This window comes from Sus scrofa, chromosome 1 (assembly GCF_054392235.1).
Source record: "Sus scrofa isolate SSC_HxYL_T2T_F1_AM1 chromosome 1, Sscrofa_HxYL_maternal_Yorkshire_Landrace_v2.0, whole genome shotgun sequence".
Taxonomy (NCBI): Eukaryota; Metazoa; Chordata; class Mammalia; order Artiodactyla; family Suidae; genus Sus; species Sus scrofa.
The window spans coordinates 195,992,919-196,019,066 of NC_139383.1; the positions used below are offsets into that span (position 1 = coordinate 195,992,919).

The following is a 26,148-nucleotide window of genomic DNA, read 5'->3' on the forward strand; positions in this document are numbered from 1 at the left end:
TCCTTTAAATTCTTTGAATTTAGAACATGAAAATGCACTCTCTATGCAAAAGAATTTAAAAATCTTAAATGTGATTGTCTACAAATGGTTCCAGTTCTATTCCTGATGTTTAGTTTGTTTTTTTGAGGATTACAGGTATAACAACAGCAGTAAGAATCATAACAAGAATATCAACCAAATCTGCTATTCATAACCCCAACTACCTTCTCAGGAAAGTCCTCACTGCGCAGAGTGAGTTGCCTTGTTCTGCTGAGCACCACAATCATTTTGTACTTGTGAATTTTGGAATAGGTGCTCTAAAGAAGCAGGATTTCCTTGTATACAATAGAGGTTCTTAGACAATACCAGGCAGAATAGATGAGAAGGACATTAGTGATGGGGTTGCCACAGGGGATAGAGGGAGCCTATGAGAAACTGAAGACCAGGGCAGCCAGACTAACCAAGGCACAATCATATGTTGTTTTCCTTTCGTGCAGAATGTGATGCTACTTTCCTGTGATCCAAAAATCTTAATTCTGCTACAAGTAACATTCCGGATATTTTTCAAAGTGTGGTTGGGAGGATCAAATGAGAACATAAACATAAATGCTTTGAATAGAGTCTGTTAGAGATGAGCGCTCAGTAAATCTTAGTTGGTAATCATAAGTATAATTATTTGAACTTGTTTTGAAGCTGGGGGTTTTGGAGAGTGGGTGATAAGTCTGGGTCAGTTCCAAAAGAGATCAACAGATGCTGAGCAAAAAGCAAAATTTCAGCAGAGACCAAAAGTACAAAGTCAAAGATAATATAAAAATATAAGCCTACAAGGAGCTAAGGAATTTTGAGGACAGGGCTTTGGGCTTTGGTAAAGGTTGCAAATCCATCTTATCTGAAGTGGCTAGGAAACTCCAGCTAACAGCTGAGTTACAGGGCCAACCAGTGCCCCCCATTCTTATGGCTAGTGATTACAGAGGGACAGCAAAAATGCTCCCATTGCCATGCCTGCAACTCAGCACCTGCAGTGACCTTGAGGAGGCTCTCAGAGAAAAATCTCTCTTCTTGCTGCTCAGTTAACATTTTACAGTGAATTTTGATATGTGGACCATCCTAATGAAGACCAGTCACACACAAACTGGAATTATCCAAATTTTATAGAAATGGCTTCTGTGGTTTTATACTTAAAAATGAATGTAGCTCCAGGAGGATCCCACTCAAACATATCTGGCACTTCTGAATGTCTTTACATATAGAAAATGTAGTCTGATTGGCCTCAAGTTCATTGTTGATGGCCAGAGTTCACCAGTTATTTACATTTCTGTCTTCAGAATAAGTTATCTCTAGGGAATATGTTACACCACCAGCAGCTGTTGTGTGGATTTTAACTGGGTTCGGGTAATAGGAAAATGGTTTTATGAGTCAAAAAATGTAGTGTTGCCTTCCTTCTCAATTGTCTGAATGCTGTCATCACTGCCCCCAAATTATTATCTCAACTTTGGTTCTTTAGCAGATTTTGTGTCTTGGAACACAGTGAAGCAGGAGTAACTGATTATACATATTTATTTCCTAAGGCTATAGTGCCTGTAAAAGTGCAGTCTGAGATGATGATATGGAGTTAGAAAACCTGTGTCTGAGGGCTGGCGCTGCCTCATAGCTGGCAACTGGGTTGTCCTGTGGATTTCCACAGGGAGGCTTTTCCTTTGTATAGGTGTATATTCTTTTTTTTTTTTTTTTTTTTGAATGCTCATACCTCTGGGGAAGTGTCATAAATTCAAACCCCCTCCTGCTCAGTCTGTCTCTCTCTGTCCATCCATCCATCTATCCAATCTCTCCTTTATTGTTTATTATATCTTTAAAAAAAAAAGCTATTTTTGGGTGAGGAGAGCAAGTAGAAGAAGTAGCTAAGGCCTAGCAACATACCTCAGAGTCGTTTTGCACTTGCCCTGGGCTCATACTGACCTCCTGGTTTTTATGTGCAGGCCCTGGCTCCTTTCTACACTAGGCATGTCCTGGCAGCAGGAGACCTTGGTCAGGAGATCTCAGCAGCGTTGGTTGCTTACCGCAGGCAAGGACTCATACAGCCTGGGCAAGCTGCTCTTGGATGGATCCCTGATCTGTCCTGGACCATGTCCACCACAGCAGCCTCATCTCATTCCAGTTCAGGGTCTAGGCATTTGTCATGGACTCACAAGCCCCAGGATGGATCAGTGGTCTCTGCTAGAACTGTGAAGTCTGACAGTTGGCAGCTTTCTGGCAGAGTGAGTCTCAGAAGGTCTGCTTAAGCTGGGTGATTAAGCTCTGGTCATTCCCAGCTTTGGGATAGGCTTATATGCGGTGGGTGGCCTGCATATCAGATTCATGCATTTGTACATTCCACATGTATTAAGCACGCTCTGTGAGCCAGGCCCTCTGAGCCACTGAATATCATAGGGTGCCCAACACCCCTCAATTCCCACCCCCCCAGTTGTTGGAGCTCTGCACTTATCTGGAGACGGGCCTGAAGGCTCCTCAACCCTTCCAGGGCCAACTGGGCACATAGTTGCTGGGAATGAGTTGGCAAGGGACCCTCAGAGGCTGATCTGGAGTGGGCTGACCGAAGGTACTTCCTGCTCCAGGCTGGCACACCAGGGTCTGCAGAGCTGTGTTCTTTTGCTTCCTGTTGGAAAGGACTATGGTAAAGAGGGGAGGAAGTGAATTTCCATTCTTTTCTTGGAGGTTAGGACAGTCTGACCTGAGCCCCTACAACAGCATTTTGAGTCTGGCCTCTGCAGGCCTGAGAAGAGGTTCTGGTAGGCAGAAGAGTTCAACACCTGGGAATCTGCAGAGGGGAGGGATGAATGTGGCCAGAGAGTGGACTAGAAAATGATCACAGATGAGGATGTAATAGACACAAAGTCATAAATGGGATGGTGGCCAGTAGGATGGTTGGAAAGTTTGGGTTTGTCACTCCTCACAGGAAGGATTAGATCTTTTTGCCTTATATTCCTGTATCTAGCACAGCACTTAATCACACATGCTAGTTAATTTGAATTACGTTTCACAGACAATTCCTGAAAATGTGTATTAAATTTAGCAGAGGCTGACAAACCACCCCCACCCAAGACATGAAGGATCGGGAAAAGCTATGCATGGGCTAAACATTTTACATTATTATCCCACTGAAACTTTTAAAGAGCCCCACAAGGTTGATAAGATCATCCCCTGAAGATGAGGAAACTGAGCCTCAGGTAAGTTATTTGGCCCACTTCACGAGGCTATGATGTTGTGAGGATGGGGCTACAAAGTATGGGTGACCAGGAGGGATTGATTTTCAAAGTTCACGTCTACTCCTCAAACCACTTCCGCGAGCTCTGTGGGAGCAGAGGTCACTCTCTAGTCACCTTTGTGGTCCTGTCACTGGGCCTGAACATGGAAACCAGTCAACACACCTTTGAAGAAATGAATGAATGAATGATAAATGCAGTGGCATCTTTGTTCATGAATATGTGTTTGGTGAGTTCTTGGCCATGGAGTTCACATAAGTAGGATGGATAGAGACTCAGTTTTTGAGGTCTTTATCAATAAAAGGCAGGGATCACATTTTCTATTTCTTTGATGTTATATATTCAATAGGTGCTGCATTTACCCTCTTTATTATAATGCTCCTGTTACCTAAACTCTTTTAGATACAGCTTCGATCTCCAAAAGTTAACATCACATTGGTTCAAGCCCCGGAGAAATTTTGAGCATTTGTCGAACTATTGGAAAAATACTTGGGACTTTTTCCTTTCCTTTATCTGACCCATCTTTATCAGCTCACAAAACTGAAAGCTTGCAAGGTCATTTCTAACTGTTTCTGGGACTTAATGCTGCTCCTTTCATGAAAGCAATTCAAAATCTGTCTGTTCAAACACACATTTTCTTCAAACAAAAGTGTATTTGCTATATATAGAATAATACCACCAGAGGACTAATTTGGCAGCTTTGTTGATTACCCATTGTAATGAGCCTTATTACATAATTAAAAGAATTTTTTTTCCTAACTGCATTTCACTACTAATTAACATTTTACACATTCTGCAGTGGACACGTTGGATTGAATCAGAGACATAATTATGTCATTTCTATGCAAAGAACAGCTTATGAATTATTAATTAATATTAAATCTGTTGATTAAAGGCTAATTCATAAGTAAACATATTAGAGCCTACCATGTACTGCTCCCTAGAACCTTTCTTTGGCAATTTCTGTGGTTCTTCATCCCCTGAAGCACATGGAGGGTGCAAGCAGGCTACAGAAAGCAGTCACTTACTTCCTTAATATTTTCTTTAACTCCAAAGTGGAGGGTTGTTCTCTTGCAATACACAGGCATATCTGCTGCCTGAAACCCTGCCAGCTTGGGGTGCACTGGGGAATGAGGGTCTCCATCGTGTCTGGGGCAGCCCTTCCCAGGACTTCACTGGGATCCCCGCCGACACCCAGTTGTGGGGAGCAAACTGCCAGGTACAGCTGAAGGGAAGTTGTGTGCCCACACATCTCGAGGCATCTCTGTTACCCCACTTTTAGGTCCATCCCCAAACCCCAGGGCCTGGCTGTAAGCACTGCAGCCTGGCACTGATGGCACACATGTAGGCTGTGAATACTGCTCATCTCACACCACGGATGGCACAACTGTGACCGTTCTTCTCCCCAGTAGTCAGCTAGTCAAACTGATGAGGTACCGCTTCCTTAATTACACTTTGGATTATTCCTATTCTGCTTTCTAAGGTTTAAGTAGGAAGCTTTTTGTCAGTTATTTCTGTGGGAGGATTTTTTTTTAATTACCGATGTAAATTCCTTAAATCCCTATCTGAATATTTTATTCATTAATCATGGGTTAGCTTTGCTCTGTTCCTTGGCCTGGCAGCTCTCTCTCTAACCTGAGTTCCCTGTCCCACATACACGTTTCATATCACAGCGTGTGTGTGCGTGTGTGTGTGTGTGGTTTCCATGGGAAGAGTCATTTTCTGCTGCTTTGGGTGGGGTCCAAGCTGGGAATTATTATTTTAAACCTTTGTATAAAGTATTGTGTTACTTTCCATATCATTGTTTAATGAATTCATCCACATATGCACTCCTATTGCAGGCAACATTGGCACAACAATATGTTTTATATTTGTATGTATTTAGTAAAATTGTCCACACCTATCAATTCATTTAGTCCTCAAAGAGGACAAAGAGCAAAAAGTATTGTTATTCTGACTTTATCCAAAAATATGTCACAAAAAGACTGAATGGTTTAGACATTGTCCCATAGCTATTTACTCTTGAAAGTGGGAATAGACCCTTTTTGTTAACTTCTATTTAACTGCTCTTCTAAGTACATAAAATCCTATAAATCCTCTCCCCAATTCTTCCCTACTTATATCCATCTGGTGGAAGGTGAACATGTAAAGCCTGGATATTAGACTTGTGTTGATCTCCCAATACTTCAACCTGGTTGATCAACTCTTTGAGATAGAAAAACTTCTGATGGCTGGTTAAAGTATAAACATCCACAGAATGAACACCATGTCGTGTCATCAAAGTCACTTAGCCCAGAGTGGTTGAGTTTAGTGATGCCTTTCCTCAGAGTATTCTTTTCTAGAAGTAAAGAAAGCATCATTGGCCTTAGTCATACAAATTTGGGGAAACCCAAGCTGTCTCTTTACGTAGTAGGTGAAGAGCTTCTAAATTCAGCATGAGCCTTAAGTGATAATCTGATATAAGCTTGTTATAGAACTGAATGAATTATTTAGGGAGGGCTGAGCTGCCACAACAGGATCTATCAAAATTTCAGCAGACCCAGAAATCCATAAGTTTTTATACTCTTATCCAGGGAAATATTCTAGGTCAGTGGCTGACTCATTATTTAGTGGCCCATGCTGGTGGCAACATTGTCATCTTTAACAGCTGATTCCCAAATCCCCTTGCTCTTTGCTTTTCCCCACCCCAGGGGAAACAGAGACAAGCATGGAGAGGTATAGCCTGGTCTTAAGCTTCCACAGCCTGGAAGTGCCTGCATCGCTGCCACTCGCATTCCATCATCCAGTAGTTACATGGTCACACCTAGCTAATGGCAAAAGAAGCTGGGGAACATAGTCCAGTTACATACAAGAAGAGGAGCTGGGGAATCCCTGTCGTGGCTCAGAGGAAACAAATCTGACTAGCATCCATGAACATGCAGATTCGATCCCTGACCTTGCTCACTGGGTTAAGGATCTGGTGTTGCTGTGAGCTGTGGTATAGACCAGTGGCTACAGCTCTGATTCGACCCCTAGCCTGGGAACTTCCACATGGCATGAGTGTGGCCCTAAAAAGACCCCCCCACCAAAAAAAAAAAAAAAAAAAAAAAAGAGGAGCTGGGTTTGGTAAAGAGCCGGCAATCTCTGCCACAAGGAAAGAGAACACATACACACATGTGTAACTGCAGATCGCATGTGTGAGACAAGAACCCAGGGGGGAATAACACCAATTTTGAGTAGCAGTGATCTGTGAAGAGAATCCATGTCTAAAATTTTATGAATGTATTTTACTTTGATCTTGGTGGTGAGGGGCAGAGTTAGCAGAGGAGAGTTGAGGTTTGGGCATATACACCCATTCATTCTTTCCTTCAATTACTTCTTTTGAAATGCCAATAATAGGAACAAGTAAGCAGTATATTGGAGGCAGACCACAAATAAGCTTGTCTGGAGGACAGGGCTCATACTAAGGGTGTAACATGCAGAAGAAGCTTGTGAGGATCATGGAGTAGGGAGAACAGATGAAAAAGTAAGGCCCCAGAATGGAAATCAGTCAAGAGGAGAGTTTTTCTGATTGAGCTATGTGTAGACTAATATAGAAAGAAATCAGAGGAATCTGGATGAGATGGAAGGCAGTTGCCAAAAAATTAGAGATAAGGTAATGAGTCCTGGATTAAGAGTAGAATTAAAGAAATAGGAATTTCTCCTGTGGCACAGTAGGTTAATGATCCAGCTTATGTCTGTGGTGGCACCGTTTTGATCCCCGACCCAGTGCAGTGGGTGAAGGATCCCATGTTGCTATAGCTGTGGGGTAAGTTGCAGATGTGTCTTGGATTTGATCCCTGGCCCAGGAACTTCCATATGCCATGTGTGGCTGAAAAAGGAGAGAGAGGAAAAAAAAAGGGGAACTAAAAAGATAAAAAGAGAATTATTAATAGCACAGAAAATGAGCAGGACATGGTGTCTGATCTGATGTGGGAGGTAAAAAAGAGTGAAGTTGTGAGACTGGAGAACTTGGGACCACTGATGGAAGAAGAAATTGGGAGAGAGGAGTGGTGCACTTCGATTATTAATTTTTATATTCAAGTAGAGATAGCCTGTGGATAACTGAGATATAAAACTCAGGAAGGATGAAGCATAAGGGCTGGAAATTAGAGGCTTGGCAGAAATCTGCATGTGGGCAATTCTGAACAGTTTATAGGACCTCCAGGATGAGTACAGAGACAGAGAAGAATGACTGTCTCAGGACTGAGCCGGGTGTGATGGGCATGTGGTAATATATTTGTGTCTTGTTGAAATATTGCTGAAATGGCTTTGCCAAAGGAATCCTGACCCTGGGATCCCAGAAAGAAGCATAAGGGGCAGCTTCACATTCCATTTTACTGTGTCTTTTACATGTGGACACAAATGTTTTCTTAATTGAATGCTCTTATATTTCTAAATTCTTCAGGAAAGGTTCAAGGGAGATAAGGCACAAGGAGGTGAAGTCATTTGCTTTTAGTCATATGAGTTATGGCTGTAGTAGTATCACTTGAGAACACATCCATTAGGACAGTGTTCCCTGAGTCTGGGAATCGATATCCTATGGTTTCATTAAAGCAAAAGCATGAAGCTTCAAGACAAAAGCATGTCCCTGTATTTCCTGGGACCATAAAAGTTATTTTAATATTGAAATTTTATCCCTGTTGTTCAGAGAGTCATGCTTTGTAGTATTATTGAGTGAATCCTAAAAGCTAGCCCTGAGGAGCCTTCCAAGCAGCTGGATTTGGCTGGTTTAGTCTCTGGTCAGGCTTCCATTCATTTCGTCTCTGAAATCTAATGATCTAATCTAATAAAATTATAAAAGATTCTAAACTGCTCTGCATTTAATCAGTTTAGTCCAAGAGAATTAAATCAAAGCCTTAGGTGTGCACACTTCATCGCTCAGATGAAATCTCACCCTGGGAGACAATCTTATTATTTGGTTACTTATTATTTGGGAGGCTGGATGGTTTGGAGCAAATTACATGAATTTTAAAAGATACGTTAAGAACCTAACAGGATGGGGCAGCTTTGCAGCTTTGCAGCTTTGCAGCTTTCTCGGTGAATATAAGATAAAAGAATGGGATTTGGGGCTACAGGCAGATCTGAGATTTGATTCATGCCACCCCTTATTATTTATGTGACATTGGGAGTTATTGAGCCTCAGATTCGCCATCAATTGAATTGAATCAATGAACAGAACAAACATGGTTTTGTTATTGTAAGGACTCATTGACCTTTTTTTTTTTTAAGTCTTTTCTAGGGCCACACCTGCAGCATATGGAAGTTCCCAGACTAGGGGTCGAATCAGAGCTGTAGCTGCCGGCCTACACCACAGCCACAGCAATGCCAGATCCGAGCCGCATCTGTGACCTACACCACAGCTCATGGCAATGCCAGATCCTTAACCCACTGAGTGAGGCCAGGGATCAAACCTGCAACCTTGTGGTTCCGAGTCAGATTTGTTAACCACTGAGCCACGGTAGGAACTCCATGTAAGGACTCATTGAGACTTTTAAAATATATAAAGCTTTTTACCATGTGCAGTCAGCCCTCTGCATCCATGGATCTGGAGGCCCAGCTGTACTATGCCTTTTCTATAAAGGACTTGAGCATCTGTGGATTTTGGTATTCATGGGGGGCGGGGTCATGGAACCAATCTTCTGCAGATAGCAAGGGCTGACTATGTGGGTATAAACGTGTGTGTGTGTGTGTGTGTGTGTGTGTGTGTCTTAGCAACATCTGTCACAAAATTGTTGTCTTTATGACATCATTATTTTTACTAATTCTTATATTTAATATGTTTTTATTGTATGTTTATTAAAAATATCAGTGGGCCCAAAGAGTTGGGAGAGGACTACTGAACACAATGTGGAAATACATGTGTTCTGCCTCCATCATAACAGACCTTCAGGAAGCCAAAAACATGAATGTGGAGTTGCTATGATTCCCTCCTAGAAGGGACTTGGTTGAAAGAACATAGCTCTGTTGGCAGTTTTGAAGGGTAAATGTCACCAGATGCAGTCCTGAGAAAGCTTTTGGAGGCAGCCCACTTCATGCCTTACTCCAAGTGGAGAATAGAACATGTCTCCTTGGGCTAGATTGGGATGAACCCAGTATCATGAAAATCTCAGAGAGTCTTAGGATTTTTCCCTAGTGCCTGGCCTTCCTTTGCTGGCTGTGATGTGGAGGAAGTTTCTAGCATCAGCCCCGGGTCAGATAATCATTCTGATTCATTTTTGACAAAAATTCAGTTTCTCAACAAATTTTTCTACAAATATGGGATCCATTAATAATCAGAGAGGCTGCCGCAGAAGTCATAAATTCTTTCACTCACTGGAAGTGTAGAGACCCACAGTCCTTCTGGCTCACAGGGACCTCCCAGTTTGGGAAGCTGGGTGTGCTCAGCCCTGTAATAAATACTATGAGGGTGAGCCTTAACTTTCACTAAGGCCCACAAGTGGACAGCCCACTCAGTTCTGGAGGCTGGGGAATATTGATGACTGGCATGTTCTTGTTTCCTAGAATTCTCTTAAACTCATTTCATCATTCAGAGGATTTCTTTTAGGCATCAGAATCCTATTGTAGGTTTCGGCCCAGAGCTATTTTAAACAGTGGATCCTGTTGTGACTAAGCACTGCCAAAGTAACAATTGGTATTATGAGGATATTTATAAAAGTGCTTTGTCCTTTCTGAAGAGAGAACTGTTTAGCCCTGCAAAAAGCGGTGATAGTTGTACTGAGCACTAGTCCCTGTGCTTCTGGAAATCATAGAAAGTTCCGATTATGTCTATGTGAATTCCTAACAGTATTTAGCTTCTGCAGTTTAGCTCCTCATTCCCAGTGCCTTTTTAGTCCCTGTGCATGATAGTGGTTCTGCAGTCCATGAATCAGTTGCCCATGAGGCTGCTATCTATGTAAAAGGCAACCTCAGAGTTGTACAATGTATATCTTGCACAACTGAGTATGTCAGTCCTTAATTTAGGCAGTTTCAAATTAAAAAGAGAGACTTCTCTTTCCTCTTCTATCATGGGTCAGAACTGATTATAAATATTGCAGGAGTGAGAATACATTTGAGTCTCCTTCCAATCAATAATACGGAACTTATTACTATCATTCTTCTCATTATCTTTGGTCTGTATATGAGGATCCAGGTCACCTGGATTTATATCTATATTCTATCTCTGGGACTTTGGGCAAATTACTTCACCTTTTTTGAACTTCTATAAAATGGGAAAATAATGGCTGACATGTAGTGATCTCTCACCCTACATAGACAATGTTCCAAGCTCTTTATATGCATTATCTAATTCAATGCTGAACATCTCAGTAAGGTGTTGTTATCAAGGCTTAAACCTTGGCATTAATGTCTACCCAAGGTCATTCAGCAATATGGTGCAGAAGTTAGGACTTGAACTCACATCTGTCTAGCTCAGATGCCTATGTACTTCACTATGCTATGAGTTAGTTACATGGGTTGATAGATTACAATCCCCATACAAAATGAGTTTCTTACTGAAGCTAACAAATTTGTCATTCTGACTTATCATTGTTTTAAAGCAAACATTGTTGATGTTCAGGAGCCTGGTTCAGTGAACAGGTAGCAACACCACCTCTGGGTGCTGCCCTTGGCTTAATACATTCTTCAGGAGTGTATTTCTATAACTCTAATAGAAATGTTACCTTTTGTGTTAATGCTAACATACTTATTTCTCTTTCATTCAAATGAGATTTGAGTCTACTTGATATTTTTTTCTTTCCTGCCCAGTACAGTCAACAGTGAATTACATGAACTTAAAATGCTATACCTCTTTCTGAATAATTAATATATTCTGGCAGCAGCAATTATTGAACCTTTTGGCTACTCACTTTGCATTCATACAGAACACTGGTTGTAGCAACTTGGGATTTTCTAAATAAGGGATTAAAAATAATCTAATCAGTTGTCTGGGCTGCTTTCCCGTGAAGAACAGGTGTTGTAAAGTAATTGAGTCCCTGACAGTGTTTCTGGAATAAGAGAAGACAAGTTGAACTTGGGTTCCAATACTGATGCCCACAGAGCTTCATGTAGGACACTGAATGCTCCAAGGCTGAACCTGGTTTCTGGGGCTCCAAGTTCAAGGCCTTTCTCTCTAGGCCAAGTCCAACACACTGTGCTGACTGAGTCATGTTAGATTTTGTTTCTCATCTTTATCTTTTTTCCCTTAACTTCTTCTTCTTTTTTTTTTTTTTTTTGTCTTTTTGCCTTTTCTAGAGCCGCTCCTACAGCATATGGAGGTTCCCAGGCTAGGGGTCTAATGGGAGCTGTAGCCACTGGCCTTCACCGCAGCCACAGCAACGTGGGATCCGAGCCGCGTCTGCAACCTACAGCACAGCTCACGGCAACGCCAGATCCTTAACCCACTGAGCAAGGCCAGGGATCGAACCCGCAACCTCATCGTTCCTAGTCAGATTTGTTAACCACTGTGCCACGATGGGAACTCCTCCCTTAACTTCTTGAGTGACCTTTTTCTGATTATAAAAGGAATACATATTTGTTATGCAAAATTTGAAAAATAAAAGCACAAAGAGAAACATAAAGAGACTCATAATGTCAATCTCTAAAGAATATTGGTATTAACATTTTGATGTATTTTATTTTATATATATGTGTGTACATATATACATATACACACATATGTAACATATAGCTATAAAATAGTGTGTACAGTTATGTAATAGTATACACAAAACAGCTATATAAGTATATAATATATAGTAATAGTATATATAGTTATATAAATAATAAGAAATATAATAGTATATACCGTTATGAAATAGTATTCAGTTATAAACAGTATTGCTATTTACAAAAAATATAACAGTTGTTTTATTAAAAAAACTTTTACATTCTAGCTTGGGTGTGTAGTGTTTTGTTTTTGTGGTGGTGTTTGTTTTTGTTCATTTACTGGAGAGTTGAGGACCCCCTGGGCCTCTATCCTTCCAAACCTTAAGAAGAGGCTGACAGCATTATTGATCACCTGCCTGTCACAGAGACTGGCCATGTTAGGCTCCGGCAGTGTTTGACCATTGCATTTCTATTGCTGGAAGCTGCACTGATTGCTGGGGGTGGCAGAGGATGCATTTGCCAAGTTCATAACTCCCCTAAACCTCCTGGGTTCATCATTTTCACTTGCAGTGGAAACTTCTGATGTTCAGGTTAATTTACTCGTAAAATAAAAATGTTCTAAGAAAAAGGACTCAGCAAAGCTCTTACAAATGGCTTTCAAAAGTATCAGCGTGTTTGCGGCACATAGCATTTAATGACGAGTAGAGAGGAATAGCAGCACAAACATCTTCCTTAAATTACTTGGTTTTAAAACTGGAAAGTATTTGGCAAAAAAAAAAAAAAAAAAAGAGAGAGTTTGTATTTTCCTGTACTTGGGGTTTGGAAAATAACTGTAGGCTACTCAAGGAATATAATCTGATCATCCAAATGTGTTCTGAATCTCAAAGCCTCATACATCCCATTACTTGCCTTCAAAAATCATTTACACATTTTAAAAAAAGACCTTGGCACTTCCATCACAAAGATTTGTTGTTTATTATTATTATTCTTTGAAATCCCAGAAAGAATGTGGTTATGTGGAAATTTAAAGTACATGAGGTTTTTTATTTTCCTAAGTCAGAGTCTTTATAATGGAATACCTTGTGTATGTTCTTCTTTTTGCTGCAGATTGAGATTTTATTTTCTAAGACAAGAATGGATAACATTAAATGAAACACAGCCCAGACAATATACATTTTATGAAGCAATGGATCTGTTTGTAGGTGCACTGGTCAGCTGTGAGTTTAGTGACTGGCATATGATATGGAGGCCAAATGGGGCCCCAGAGTGACTGAAAACAAGCCCAGAGGGAAGGACTCTACAAAATATAAGCCACACAATTCTACTTTCTGAGCAGTTGTTGAAAAGACTATCTTGGAAACTAATAGTTTAGTGTCTAAAGGAAGCTATTTTTTTCCCTCTTTCCTTTGTCTGCTATAATTAGATTATTCCAGAGCTACATTTGCCCAAAGACAAGAAGAATTTAAGTGTTTATATTTGCATGTGTGGATTATAGTGAAATAAACAAGAGGGATCTTGATGTGGAAGAATTTCTCTGGTAGATGAGCTACTGGCATCTTTTGAGCATTTTATTATTTTATTTATTTTATTTTATTTTATTTTATTGGCCACACCTATGGCATATAGAAGTTTCTGCCTAGGGATTGAATTTAAGCTGCAGCTACAGCTATACTTGATCCTTTAACCCACTATGCTGGGCCAGGGTTCAAACCCATATTCTGTAGCAACTTGAGCTGCTGCATTTGGGTTCTTAACCCACTGCACCACAGCAGGAACTCCTTATTTTAATTGAGATGTAATTTACGTATAACATTGTATAAGTTTAAGTACAGTGTGTTGACTTAGTATGCTTATATATTTCAATGTAATTACCACTGCATTAGTTGTACCTCTATCACATCAAATATTTATCATTTTTTTGTGGTGAGAACATGTAAGATCTCATCTCTTAGCAACTTAGAAGTATATAATACAGTATTATTGACTATAATTACTATGCTGTGCATCATATCTCTAGAACTTCTTTATCTTCTAATTGCAAGCTTGTACTCATTGACCAATGTCTCTTCGACTCCCCCACCCCTGGTAACCACTAGTCTACTCTGTTTCTATGAGTTTTTCTTTTTTCAGATTCCACACATAAGTGAGATCCTAGAGTATCTGTCTTTCTCTGACTTACCTCACTTAGCATAATGCCTTCAAGTTCCATCCATGTTGTTGCAAATGGCAGGATTTCTTTCTTTCTAATGGGTAAATAATATTTATATATATATATATATTTCACAGCTTATTTATTCATTCTTCCATTGATAAGCAGTTAAATTGTTTTCATATGAGCACTTAATGATGTACTTAAAACAAGTTCTAGAATTTAATAAGTATGTTAACCTTACCTCCTACCCTCCAGGGACACTAAATGGAAGGGTAGAGGTTCTTGAAATTGGGGTGGGGGGAGGTGAGAAGAAGAAGTTCTAGTAAGGTGCAAGTAAAATAGAATAACATTTAAAATGTAGTCACAACAACTCCAAGTTTTGGAGAATATATGGCACCACAGCATCTGGTGAGATGTAAAATGGCACACCCACTTTGGAACACAGTTTGGCAGTGTCTTAGAAAGCTGAACATATACTTATCATATGACTCTGGAAAACCACTCATAGGTATTCATCTAAGGGAAGTGGAAACATGTCAAAAGACTTGTATATGAATATTCATGGAAGTTTATTCATAATAGTAAGAAACTGGAAACAACCTAAAATGTTCATCAATAGGTGAATGAATTTTTAAAAATATGTAATGGAATACTGCCTCACATACAACATAATGTACTACTGATTCATGCAATAAAATATGAATATCAAAAACATTATGTTGGGTGAAATAGGCCAGATATAAAAGACTACGTATGGTATGTTTCCATTTAAATAAAACTCCAGAAAAGACAAATCTAAACTACAGTAGAGGTAAGAGTGGTTGTCTGGGGATGGAAGTGGAGGTGGGGATTAATTGGGAAAGAGTACAAAGGAGCCTGTTTGGAAATGTTCTACATTATGATTTAGCTGGCAGTTATATGAGTATAGACGTTTATCAAAACTCACTACACTATGCACTAGACTGTGTCTATGTATTACATGTAAATTGTGCCTTGAACAAAATTGATTTTAAAAACTTAGTTACAGGAATTAACAAAGTGATGAAAGTGCAGTTCAGAACCACTTCACTACATTGCAAATAATTATGGCAAGAAGTGAAGATGTTTCAGAGTTGTTTTAAGGAATACTCATACAAGGATAATTGCTCTGTCACTAGTGAGTGAGTTATTGAACATTTAAAATATCTGTAAAGGAATTCCCTCCATTTTTCAGGTGAACCATGTGCACATGCACGCGCACACACGCACACACAGAGACGAACTATTCAAGGGAGGAAATCAGTGAGAATCTCCTTTTCCTAATTTCTAGCTTTTAGTTCAATAGGTATTTTGTTTGTTTGTTTGTATTTTGCTTTTTAGGGCTGCACCTGTGGCATATGGAAGTTCCCTGGCTAGGGGTCGAATTGGAGCTATAAGCTGCCAGCCTACAGCACAGCCATAGCAAGGTAGAATCCGAGCCACGTCTGTGACCTACACCATAGCTCACAGCAACACCAGATCCTTAACCCACTGAGCAAAGCCAGGGATCCAACCACTGAGCCATGAAGGGAACTCCTAGTTCCATGGTTTTGTTGGGCCAACAAAACTGGTTCTGCCAGGTACAAGGTGTTCTATAATGAAAACGTGGTTCTAGCCTATTAAGGGCAAACAAAAGTCTACTGAATGACCCAGTGATCTTAACAAGGACTCAGCACAGTGGGCTTAGTTAACAATAATGATAGCAATAATAACTACCATTTATTGTGTGTTACCTGTGGCAGGCATTGAGCCCCATGACTGATATGTTTATTATCTCATGTAATCTTCCCAACAGCTTTACAATATGGGTGCTTGGGTGTTGCTACCTCCCTATCATTTTGAAGATGCAATGGAGGTTCGTAGATACTAAGTAACCTGCCCAAGATTACACAGTTAACGAGTAGTAAATGGAAGAGCTGAAGTCTTCTCCTCACCATTATGTTTGTAGCCTAATAGTGGAATATGGGTAGTATTAATGGAGGGCGTTTATTTGACTTGAAGTTTTCAAAAACCATTACAGTTTGTCCAACCTGATCAGACTCTCCTCAAATTCCAATTGAATTTGAGAGAAGCACAGTTTCCTTCCCAGGGACTATTACTACCTTTGTCCAACTTCTCTTAAAGATTGTCTTTCTGGACAAAGGCTGGGCTCTCTGTAATTCGTTACACTGACATTCTTCCACCAGGGGAGCCTGCAGAGCTGAATAATGTTCTTGGATTTGTGTCTCTCATCTTGTCACTGATTAGTCCTAACTCTTCCTGGCAAGGCTCCTGCCAGGCTATTTCAGGAAACAAAAATTCATTACACACATCCTTATTGATTTTCCCTCTCCTTTGCTTATTACTGCAATGCTTTTCCCTCCCTCTCTTGAAGAAACAGCATTGCAATTACTGGAAGCTTGCTCTCCCAGCAGCCTGCCCCCAGGACCAGAGGGTCTTGCTGATGCTCCTAGAGGTGGGGGTGGAGGGGCCACAGCAGCCTGTCCCCACTGTGCTCCAGGAGTGAGTGGTTGATTGCTTCATTCTAAAGTGGCTCCTGGGTGTGCTACTTCGTAATATCTCATCAGATAAACACCAGAACTGTGTCCATGATTGCCTGAGTTTACTGATTTTCTTGAGCTCCTTTCTCAGTAGTTTTGGGTATAAATGCTGCCATGAGGATCCCAGGAAAGCCACCCACCTTTGGTAGCTAGCTCAGGAATATTTGACTTACCCTTGGGTAAGTCTGGTGAGAGATATAAGCAGCAACAACAACAGTAGAAATAATGAACTCAAAACACAAAATAATAAAGTAATAAGTTGCAATAAATGCAGCATCAGAATAGAAGGTATAGAAAAAAAAAAAGCTGGGTATTGTTTTAGACACATTCACACACAATATCACTAACTTGTCAAAACATCCATGAAGTATGTATTTTCCCCGATCCCAGACATATTAGGTAATCTGTTCCATGTGACACAGTGGGAGCCGGATGCAAGGCCAGTGCTCTTTTCTCTGGGCTGTGTTCTAAGGCATGGGAAATGCCCCTACCCACATCCCAGGAATGTGCTAGAGTTTCCAGGCTACTCTCAGCTCTTGGCGCAGTTCTGCTGTCCTGTCTGCTAGCTTCTTGCCTGCCAGGAAAAAAAAAAAAAAAAAAGGGAAACCCAAGTCCTCCAAAGGAATAAATGGTGGACTGGATAGAATTTGCTCCAAGGGGAAGGCCCTGTACTCTTTGTGAGTGATCCAGGCCAGGCTCAGTCTTGGGTTCCAGAGGTGAGTTTTGCAGGGGACACCTTCTGACTGGAGATGGTCTCTCTGCCCTGGGAGCTGCCCTTCTGGACCCAGAGCAAGGTGCCCTCTAGGTTTTGTATGGCCTAGTCCTCACTCTACCAGGCTGCCTCATCCTTATTCAGAGCTATTTACATCTCTGCTGGGCTCTCTCCACCCAGTCAGGGCCACCAGTGTCTTCCCTCAGGTGGCAGCAGGAGTGAGGTCATTTGTCCTGGGAGACTGCAGTTGGGGTCTCAGGGGCCCACTGGGGCAGATGGGCTGAAGGGAGGTGGCTCCCATAGGCTCTGGCCTCAGAGCGCATATCCTGGAGAGCAGGAAGAAGTCAGGAGGCTCTGGGAAATGTGCCCGGGAGGCCGGGGCCGGCTTGTTCTTGTGCACATGCTGCTGGCCAGGAGCTGGGAAATCTCGGGCCTGGGCCAAGAGAGCATCAGGAGAGCAGGTCAGGGGTGGGGGTGGGGGCGCGCAAGTGCAGGATGTGGGCTGGGGGCTCATATGCCAGGCTGCCAAGTGGTGGTGATGTGTTCTGTCTGCCCCGTGCCTGCACTCCGTAACCACCAACCTCGGACTCAGCCCACTGCTCTCTCTTGCAGAGTGCACACACATACCCACACAGTGCACGGCACAACCACCACCTCCCATGGCAAAACAACTCCTGTGGCAAGCCCAGGGCGGAAAGCTGCACTTAGTTCTTCCAGACAGGCTTGGTAACCACAGTTTTTCTCAGGATTTTTGGATTTTATCCTAGTGAATTCAGGACGACTATCTCCATGTGCCTTTTTTCCCTTCATGGGGACTTAGAGCCCTGGCTTTATAGGTTGTTGGGGTTTGGGTGTGTGGGAGGGCACTGGGGCTCTGGTCTGGCCCTTGCTGGTTGATGTCTACTGGGTACAGATCCTCCTGTCTGGTGTTTGATGACTGGCTTTTGTTCCAGCAGTGTCTCCTGAGTGTCACATCTCTCATTTGGTCTTGGCCAACAGGCTCTTAGAGATAACGATTATTCTAATAATTATTATTTTGGGGTTGTGAAAGAGAAATATGGACTTATAGATCCATTGTCTGTCTGGTCCCTGTTTTTGGAACCTCTGCCTTCCATTCTTTGCCTGGTCAACTCCTTTCCATTCTTCAGGCTCCAGCTAAAATGTTAGCGCCCTCAATCTAAATTAGATGGTTCCTCCTCTGAGAACCACGTGCTTTCCTTTCATAGTATTTATCAAAGTCTGTGAACATATATGTACACATGTCATTCTCTGAGGTCTGTCCTCTACCGACACCTCTACCCTGCTACATCAGGTCATAAACCCCATAAAGACAGGGGTTTTTGATCCGTTTTGTTTGCTCCTGAATTCTCAGCACTTTGACAAATACTCGGTATATAGAACTCACAGGAAAAGAAAAAGGATGAAACTTGAGGCCCTGGCCTGGCCCAGGACCCCATGGCTGATTAGTTGAACAGAAGCACTTGAACCCAAGCCTCTGCAGGCCCATAACAGGACTCTTCCTAGTGCTCCATACTGAGTGAGGCTGCCTTGGATAAGGTGTTAAAAATTCAGCTAATTCCTTTCAGATTCCAAACCCTGTTTTTAATTAAGAAATGAGACAGTGTGAGATGGTGGTGTGAAAGGGGTGCCCAGTGAAAAGTGGCTTTACCTAGACTGCTCAGGATCCTGCTCCTGCCCGCATGCCCCAAGAAACCCTGAAGAAGCACTTGCTGTGGGACCTGCTGACATCATGTCAGCCCAAGGAAACAGGAGGGAAAGGCAAGGCCTCTCTCCACTGACCCGTAGGGAAGCATCCTTCTGTCTGCTCACCTGGACAGGGCTCTGAGTCTCTGGAGCAGGGCCAGAATTAGAGTCAATTGGGCAGGGCTGATTCTAGGCAAGAGGTCTGCCTGATTCTCTGAGTGTGGGAGTGATGGCCTCGAACCCTGCTTGACCCGGGGGTGGGGATGGGGAAAGGGCCACTTGCACAGATGTCATCTCTGGCCTCCCACCTGCTTACCTTCCTGGTGATAAGAATGATTCTTGCTCTGGGGTTTGGTGGAGGTGTGCATGGACATCTAGATGGGTTAGGAGTGGGGCAGAGAGTAACTTGTTTTTCTCATTAAATGAAGTTTCTTCCTTCTTTCAGGCTTGACCCTGGCTCTGGGGGAATGTGTCATGACCTTCCTAATCAGGCAAACTGGAGCAGCGTTGTTACTATGAGGGTTGTTTGATGCTGACTAGGATCAAGTAGCTTGTATCTGATTTAGTCCAGTGCAGGCTGTGGAGACTGAGCATCCTGGGGCTGAATTTGGGCCCGGAGACCTAAATTGAACAATAAGACCAAAAAGAACATCAGCTACTAGAGCATATGAACTTCATCAGGCCATGCAATCGACCTGCAACCCTTCGCCCTGCTGATGTCACTGCCTTGCATCCATCAAGGCCACAATAATGTTGAGAATGGGAAGGGCTGGTGTTTAATTTATCACAGTCACCAGACAGCTGTAGGTCTCACCCAAGCTTTAACTACTGACATTACAGCTAACTCCTGACTATTAGATATTACAGTTAATTCCTAATTATTTAATGTTTCAATAAGGATTAGGTTATGTCATAACAGAGACCTCAGTGGAGTAGCTTAAGTACACGGTGGCTTATATTTTTTCACTTAAATCTGGAAGAAAGGGTCTGGTGTTCATATGGCAGTTCTGTGAAGTCATTAGAGGGCCAAGCTTTTCTCTCTTTAGCACATAGTTTTTACCACCAAAGTATTCTTAGCAGAAGAAGGATGCTGAAGCTCTAGTCATCATGTCTGTATCTGTGGCAGCAGGAAGGATGAAGGAGAAAAAGGACTCAGGGCTCTCTTTCCAGCAGTGTCAGACAACTTTAAATCCCTTTAAACAAGCTTCTTGGAAGATATTGTCAATTAAGTCTCACTGACCAGAACCTAGGTGGCTACAGCTAACTGCAAAGCAGGCTGGGAAATGCCTTTCAGCTGTGTGCAGTGCTGGACCAAATAAAATCAAGGCTCTGTTACCAAGGAAAAAGAGAAGAATGGCTATTTGGAGGCATGTAACAATTTCTGCCACATCTCATTTGGGTTTCTTGGGGCTCTCTGCTTTTCTGTCTTTCTGCTTTGGGGACTTTTCAAGGAGAAAAGGAAATAGAACTGAAAATCAAACTAAACCATTTTGTTACTTGCTTTTAGATCTGATTTAAAAAAAAATGCTGGGAAAGAGATTGGAATCCCCATCTCTATCTGCTGCATTAGACTGTAGACTTTCCCATACATTCCTGTTAAATATGTTCTTTCCTGCTTATAGGTCTGGAGTGGGGAAATGCTGAGTTTGGCTGTGGCAGGTAGATGTGTAGTTCTAGAGCTGGAGGGAAAGGTAAGAGCTAAATGCATAGATCTTGGTTGGAGGTACTTGGGGTCAGATGGGGATGGAAGGCAACCAGTAAGTATGAAAAACAAGGAAAAGGGGGCTCTAAAAGAACCCTGAGCAACTCCAACATATATTCTTTCCAGTTGTTGACTTCCCACTTTTACGACGTCTTTGGCTATTCATCCCCATTGGATAGTTTCTATGACAACCATGGGGGAAAGGTCAGTGTGTTTAAACTCCCCAGAATTCAGGCATTTGGCCAGAACAAAGGGTTGATATGAACTTCTGGCCAAACTTCAAGAGATTTTCAGCACATGTTATTTTCTTTGAAATACTCCTTTCTCCCAAAAGTAATTTCATCTCTAATCCCCGTTTCACACATATCAACGCATCTACTTGATGGTGTCCTGAAGAAGGACAATCTTGACTTTCAAATAAGAAGAGCTAATGAGAACAACAGGTTGTATGTATTGGTGAAAACCAAGGTTCCAGCATGCATATAGTGATAAATTATGGAACCTCTCCTCAGCACTCCAGCCCTGATCCTTCCCTGTACTCCATTAAATCTGCTAGGATCTTGCATGAATGGAGGTCACTGATGGCACAGCAGATTTTTAAATAAACTTCAGTATCTCTCAACTCCTCCGGCATCCTCCCCTCTGCTCCACTTCTGTGTTCCCATCTCTCTTCCTGCCCCACAGCACCAACTTTTAATTTGCTTCAATATCTGTTTCTTCCACTGGACTGCAGACTCCAATTTTGGCATCCTCAGCGTCGAAAACAGTGCCTGGCACTTGTGGGGTCCTCATTAAATATTTGTTGAATGAATAAGTGAAAGAAAAATTCCAAACTCTTGTAGAAACTGGTGATTCTTCTGTAGTATGCCAAGATTGGCTGGCAAGTTGACATATTATTTTGTTGTTTTGACTTCTGACACAGTCGTGTTGTGCAGAATGCCTGGCATGGGTCATGAAGCTTGGCCACAAAAAAGGTGGGGAAAGTGTAGAAAAAGAAATAAAGGAGGAGAAGGAAAAACTTCTGGCTTCCTTAGTTCTGTGGATATGGAAACTTAAGGATGCACTTCATCTCTTGTTCAAAGTGAAACCCAAAAGGAAAAATCTAAAGGAATGAAACTAACAACAGGGTGGTTTGGGGAGGCAGGGCTAAATAAAATGCATGTTTTTCTTGGAAGAAAAATGAGAATCCTTTTTGTCAGTGGTTAAGTAATATGATCTCTAAGATGGTAAGAAGAGGCAGTGAGCTGCGGAACTTACTCTTGTCCCGCACCCTAAGCCTTGTTTTTTGGGTTCACCTCCTATGACACACTCCCTTCTCCTGCCATCTTGGTTAAAGGATTCTTGCCAAGAAGACCAGCCTTGTTAGCACCGAGCCTTGTTTTCTTTAAATATAACTTTGACCACCTGTGTGCTCTGTCTTAGCCAAATTTGTTACCCAATTAGGTTTGTTTTGCCCTCAACACGCAGGGAGCCAAAATGCTGAGACCCTGAGACCGAGCAGCAAAGAGGGTGTACTTGCAAGGTAGCAAAAGTGAGGACATGGGCGCAAGACTCAATTCTGCCTCCCAGAAGGCAAGGGGCCCTGGGTATTTGTGGGATAAAGCAGCAGGCAGTCTGAGGCCTGGGGGAGTGGAAAGCATGGGTTTTGGTGACCGGGGAAAGGTACTGTAATCATGGTTCTGCACAGGCGTAACTGACTACAGGCCTCTGCACCTTCAAACGTGGGGGTGCTTAGCACAGTCTGGGAGTGAAAATTTCAGCCCTCTGACATCAAAGGATCACCGAGAGGACACTTGCACATGTCCAGTTGGAGGGCTGGTGCTCCAATCCAGTCTTAACCAGCTTAGCTCCAACTAGACACAGCTGACACCAAGTTCCTGGAAAACAACTCAGGCAAACATCTTATTGTTTAGGCTCTGTGCAGTTTGGAGGACATGCAAGTCTTTTGTAGAAGCAGTTAAAATGACCTTGAGTAGTTAGCGCAGGTTACAGGCATGTTGGATTTAATTAATGATTACCCATGGTTTCACACTCAGGCCCATCTCTGGAATTCTTTCATGATATTCCATTTGGTGGTATCTTTCTTTAGGCCATAATTACAGGTTCTTGCTTCAGACATCAGTGGCATCAACTTTACCTCATGCTTTTACTCCTCAATGAGATGAAAAGTTGGGTCTTGGCATGACTAGGGATGGAGGGTGTGAGAAAGACTTTCATAGATGCCTCCAATACCCTGAGGATCTTTCCAGAGCAGTGAGCTTGTTGACCTGAGAGGATTCACAATTTGGGAAGCAGTGCCCTGGATTCCCGCCTTGCCATCTTTTATTTGGCCATTTGATACAGGAGCCTAGTGAGCCCTGTGGACTCGCAGAGAGAGGCCCTTCACTCAGCTCTGTCTCAGAAGATGCAAATCCTTGTGCAGAAGTGGGTTGTACCTGGGGTTAGCCAGTATTCTAAACTTTGGGACAGCATCCTCATGGTGTAGCCTGGGGACTCCTGATTCAGCATAATCAGCCAGAATTAAGGATGCAGATTCCTGGGATGAACCTCAAACTAATAAGAATCCCTGGAGAAGGCAACTCTAGAACTTTCACACAGGAGAGACTTAGGGTCAGCACTCTGTTTGGTAAAGGAGCTGAGTCTTACCTTGAAACTGTGACGAATGCACTGTTTGACTTAGCATGTATGGAATTGAATAAAAGGTCCAAACTGAAAACAACTAAATGTCCATCCACAGGTGAATAGATTAAAAAAAAACGTGGTACATCTTCACCCTGGACAATGATTCAACAATAAAAGGGATAAATAAACTAATGATACATGCAAATGCACGGATAAATTTCAGACACTGTGCTGAGCAGGAAAAAGCCAGACACAGAAGAAAAGACACTGATTGTAACTGTAAAAACTCTAGAAATACATCCTAGTCTATGGTGACAGATCAGTTGTTGCCCATGCTAGGATGGGGGTGAGGATTGACAGAGGGCATGGAGGGGAATTTGGGGTTGATGGAAATGTTTATATTTGGCAATGCTTACAGCTGTGATTACACAGGTGTATAAAATTGTCACAATTTATCAAAACTTTCACCTAATATGGGTGCATTTTACTGTATATAAATTCTATCTCAATGAAGCCAGTTTTTGCAAAGAATAATGCTTTTCTAAAGATTCACACTTTACAGAAGACTATTTCAGCTATCTATATCATATCACTGTCTACTACAGTTTTTGTCAAATTTGGGGTGGCTTGTGATGATTGCAGGGTATGGGCTAAAGCCCCCAAATACTTTTTTTTTTTTGTCTTTTTGCTATTTCTTGGGCCCCTCCCGCGGCATATGGAGGTTCCCAGGCTAGGGGTCTAATTGGAGCTGTAGCTGCCAGCCTACGCCAGAGCCACAGCAACTAGGGATCCGAGCTGCGTCTGTAACCTACACCACAGCTCACGGCAACACCGGATCGTTAACCCACTGAGCAAGGCCAGGGATCGAACCCGCAACCTCATGGTTCCTAGTCGGATTCGTTAACCACTGCGCCACGACGGGAACTCCCCCCACCCCAATACTTCTAATTAGCTCCACTGATCCTGAGGGTTGAAGCCAAGGGTTCTATATTTAAACACACCCCCAGGTGATTCTTCTGTTCTCTTCAGTTGAGCCCCTCTGCTAATGTTACCCCACATCCTGAGGATTTTTAAATTGATTTGAGTGATTTGCTGATGTTGGTCAGACTCAGTGAGGTTGGGGACTGGGAAAAAAACTTTACTGCTAAGTTCATAAATCGTAGTATTAGTTGAAAGGCCTCACTGACAAACAGCTTCAACATATCTCTAATTTGCCGTGTAGTAATCTTACCTCATTTATCAAGGTGTGTGGATTGCTGTGAGCATCCTATAGGTTCCAGAATGCTTGCACAACCAAGAGTCTTCTCGGCCAGCCAGTTTTGTGGGAACTGGTCATCTATATGGCTCACCACTTCTTCCAGCATCCTCCTGGAGTTTCCCTTTGGAAGGACAAAGTTGGTGGTATCATAATGCCACCCACTAACACTTACTGTGTGCCCACTTACTGGGTGCCCGGCTGAGCGCTTTGTAGTCATCATCTCATTTAATCCTCATTCTACCTACATGAAGAAGAATCTGAGGTTCAGAGGTATTAGGCGACTTGCCAGAATGCTCACAGCTGTTCTGGTGCCAGAGCTAGACATCAACCCATATCCAAAGCTAAATCACTGGATCTCCACCACAGTTTCATATTAGCATCACCTGGGGAGATTTTAAGACTCCTGATGCCTCAGCTGTACCCTAGAAAAATTAAATCAGAATCTCTGGGGGTGCGACCCAGGTATCAGTGTTTTTTTAAAGCTCCCCAGGGATTCTAACATGCATCTGAGACTGAGACTATGCTCCTACTTTTGGGCCATTAGCCACAATGCCATAAGGAAAGATGGAGAGTGCAGCATGCCAGGCTCAGCTGGGACAGACTGGATGATTTGCTTCTTTTCAAGCCCCCGTACTAATTATGACCTCTCTTTCTCCCACCCAATGATTTAGCATTGTTCTGCAGGTAGAGACTTTCAGGGAAGCCTGGTCCCGATAGAGCATGTAATGGGTGTAGTCAAAGGATATTTCCATCTTTCCTTCCTCAAATGTTTACTGAATAGCTGCCTTGCAGCAGGCACTGGTGAACTAGCCCTGGAGAGGTCATGATGTTGTGGGGAAGATCGGCAATTGAAAACTGATATGCGCCCTGAAAGGGGAAAGGAAGCTCAGGGTGACAAAGAACACACAGAAGGGTCATCAGAGTCTCCCTGGAGGAGATGGCAGCTGAGTGAACTGATGACCAGCGATGAGCTGAAGGAAGAGGGGTATTCTAAGCCCTGTGGCTGTGTGAGCAAAGGCACTGGGCATGAAAGGCAGAGGCAAAACCTTGAGGTGGACTTCTGCAGGGCTGGAAGCACACGTGAGGCAAAGAGTGGAGGGAGACAAGCCAAACGGATGGTGAAAATGGATGACCTTGAAAGCATATCAGGGAACCTGAACTTTTTCCTGTAGGAGATGGTAAATCTCTGAGGGATCTCAAACAAGGGAATGATATGATCAAGAGGCAATGTTGATAGAGGACGAGAAACCCAGGGGAAGAATGGAGGAAAGAAAAGGCAGCAAATATGCCTTACAACTTTCTAATCCATCTTCCACCAGAACCAAAATATCTCAATCAGTGTGGCTGGAGTTACAGAATGGTTAACCTGACTTCAGTTCATTGAGCAGACCTATAAAGACTGATTTGATTATAGAGGCTAAGGCCAAGCTCCATTCCCTCTTGAACAAGCAATCTTATAATTGGAGAAAGAAAAGGCTTGTCAGGCTAGGAAAGGGTTTTCATGCATAGCTCCTGGGATCCATGAATCCTCTGAAATTGTGTGCAAAGTTTCTGTGAAAAAAATGTATCTGGGAGAGGGTTGTAGTTTTCATTATAT

General features: G+C 42.4%; 1 long non-coding RNA gene across 3 annotated transcripts in view; it reads left to right on the forward strand.

The window, feature by feature from the left end:
- The window catches only part of LOC102160535 (uncharacterized), a 365,378-nt gene that overhangs the window by 174,135 nt on the left and 165,095 nt on the right, over window positions 1-26,148 (forward strand). The gene's annotated exons all lie outside the window — the stretch shown is intronic.